Below are 3,036 nucleotides of genomic sequence, written 5' to 3'. Positions count from 1 at the left end.
TCCTGCCTCTGCCTCCCAAGTAGCTGGGACTACAGGCACCCGCCACAACACCCGGCCATTTTTTGGTTGCAGCCATCATTATTGTTTGGCGGGCCCAGGCTGGGGATTCGAACCCGCCACCTTAGGTGTATGTGGCTGGCACCTTAGCCACTTGAGCCACAGACGCCGAGCCAGGAAGCACTGATCTTGCTTTCCTTTCACTCAGAACTGGTGAGCCCGTTCTCTGTGTGGGGATACACTCAGGGAAAGGAGGTGTTTTTAGTTGCTGTTCAGAAAGAGTGGTAGTTAGAATAGTGCATATCTGCATCTCCCAAAGATGTCCATACCCTAATCCTGGAGCCTGTGAGTCTATTAGGATAGATGGCAAAGGGGAAGTAAGAGTGAAACAGGGAGATTATCCTGAGTTACCTGGGATGCCCATGTAGTAATAAGAAGGATCCTTCAAAAAAGAAAGAAAGAAAGAAAGATCCTTCAAAATGGGGGAGGGAGATGGAAGGTGAGACAAGTCCAAGGCAGATGTAACTACAGAAGACTTGACCCACAGCTGCTGGCTTTGAATATGGAGGAAAGAGCCACAGTCCAGGGACTGTGGGCACCTCCAGACCCAGAAGAGGGAACAGGCGAGGCAATGGAGTCTCCAGCAGAGCCTTGAGAATGGAAGGAAGCCCTCCTGACACTGAGTCCAGCCCAGTGAAAGCTGCATTTGACTTCTAACCTACAGGACTGTTAAACAATGTTTATTTTCTCAAACCACTAAGCTGGCGGTAATTTGTTACTACAGCAATAGGAAACTAGTAGAATCTAGATTAGATAACACCAGTTTTCACTGGGAAACATTCCCAGAGTCGATGCTTAACTTTTCACAATGGAAACTATCATTTCGTTTTTACTTGCATTCCAGATATATGTAATCATTTTACAAAGACTGATGTGATCTTCTTGTAAGAAAACATGACTTTGTGTTCTTTTTTCGTGTTTTGATTTCTCATACTCAAATAATCTGTGCAAGTGGAAGTGTTACATTGAGGTCATTGTCTACAGGTTTCAATTTTCACCTGAAGTCTCTTGAAAATTGAGGGGAAAAGTTACTTCCTGGGAGCTTGAATGGTCCACATTAAACATTATTGTTTTAATCCTTTATCGTTCCAATTAGTCTTTGGCAGGATAGGGGTGAAAAAAGGGAACAGATGTTATGCAAACAGTTTCCAGAGAGCATATATAGGCATATAATTTTAGAAGTAAAGGGGGAAACTGGAAAGTCCATTCCCACTGGCCTACACGGGCCTTGAGGAACATCTGTGATGCTGGTATTGGAAGTGCTCGCTCCACAGAGAAAGGTTGTACAGCTCTTCTAGGTGACAGAGGGGATTCTAACCTAGTGTGTCTTTCCTTCCCCGAAGTGTGAGTAAACGTCTTTCTTTCTTTTTAGACAGTCTTGTTCTGTTGCCTCATAGCTCACAGCAGCCTCCTATCCTGGGCTCAAGGAATCTTCCTGCCAGGAGGAAAGTAGCAGGACTACAGATGCCCACCAGTAGAGACATTGTCTCACTCTTGCTTAGGCTGGTCTTGAACTCCTGAGCTCAAGGGATCCTCTCCTCTGGGCCTCCCAGAGCGCTAGGATTACAGGCGTGAGCCACTGTGCCCAGCCAGAGTAAACATACTTCAGATCACCCTTAGGTACCATTATTTACACCCAAAGGAGTTTCTATCACATAAAAGGTCATGCTTAATTAGAGTACATGGTCCTGCTATTAATCATAGTCACTGGGAAAAAAGGAGATATAATAAATCACTGGTAATTTTTCACAATGAAAACTGTTGTGTCGATGATGGTGCATTGTTTCTACTTTCAAATTGGCAAATTACCCTTCGGACTCTATTTACCCACACTCACCTCTCAGGGTCTTCTCTTCTCTTCTGGACACACCTGGCTCTGCCAGCAGGTATTCTTCTCAATCCTTTCGCAGCTTACCCCTGAATCCAGCTTAACCCTTTTCCTCTTACATGGGTCTCACCCATGTATCAGGCCCAGGAGAGTAGCCTGTAGAATGCCCACATCTCAGACCAGGTCATATCTCTGCTGCTGGGATTCTTCCCTCAGGCATCGCTAATCCCCAGCATCAATCCTCATTCTTACTGTGTGGGTCTGTGACTGTTCACTCCCTGACCTCTAGAGATAATGTTGTCTCTTGCCTTTATCTCCTGGATAACCACTAATAAAATTTGTCCTGCGTTCCACAGTCTTGACTGTGCTTATATTACTGATTCTCATTCTGGAGGCCACCATGTGGTGGAATGACACTGCCACAACTAAAGAGGACCACAAGACAGAACATCTCACCTCTTGGCAAAGAGAGTATCTCCTGGTAATTATGAATGTCACTAGGTGCATTAATCTGCCAGGGCTGCTGCAACAGAACACCACAGTCTGGGAGACTCAGACAGAAACGCAATTTTTCCTGGTCTGGAGGCTGGAAAGTCCAAGATCAAGGTTCCAGCAGATGGAGTTTCTGGTGAGGTTCCTTTTCTGGCTTGCGAGTGGCCACTTGGCACTCACACGGGTCTCACCTTGCTCTGAGCATGTGTGGGAGAGAAAAGTGAGCTCTCTCACGTCTGTTTTTGTAAGGACAGGACTCTTATTTGATTGGGTCACACTCTTCTGACCCCATTTTACCTTACCTCCTAGCAAACCTCTGTAAATACAGTCGCATTGAGGCTTAAGGCTTTAGTATATGAATTTTGAGAGCACACATTGAGCCCAAAGCAGTAGGGGAGTCAGTATTTTCATCACCATTACGAAGAACTTTGAAAAACTTGAGCATTTTAAAACTAATAAAGTTCACTTGGGTGTAAAAAATTTTTACTGGCTTCTATTATATGAAAATTTGAAACCATTAAAAACCAGTTTTTTTTTTTTTTTTTACACACACATAACTTTAATTGCTTAATGCTGCAGTAAAACCATGTTCCTTTTCTAGGTTATGTTCGCACAGAAGCATTTATCTGCCTTGGTCCTGATGTCATATGAAACAAAGT

The sequence above is a fragment of the Otolemur garnettii genome, unplaced genomic scaffold, assembly GCF_000181295.1.
Source record: "Otolemur garnettii isolate 467f Iridium unplaced genomic scaffold, OtoGar3 scaffold00113, whole genome shotgun sequence".
NCBI classification, from domain to species: Eukaryota; Metazoa; Chordata; class Mammalia; order Primates; family Galagidae; genus Otolemur; species Otolemur garnettii.
Note: the sequence above shows the minus strand (reverse complement) of the source record.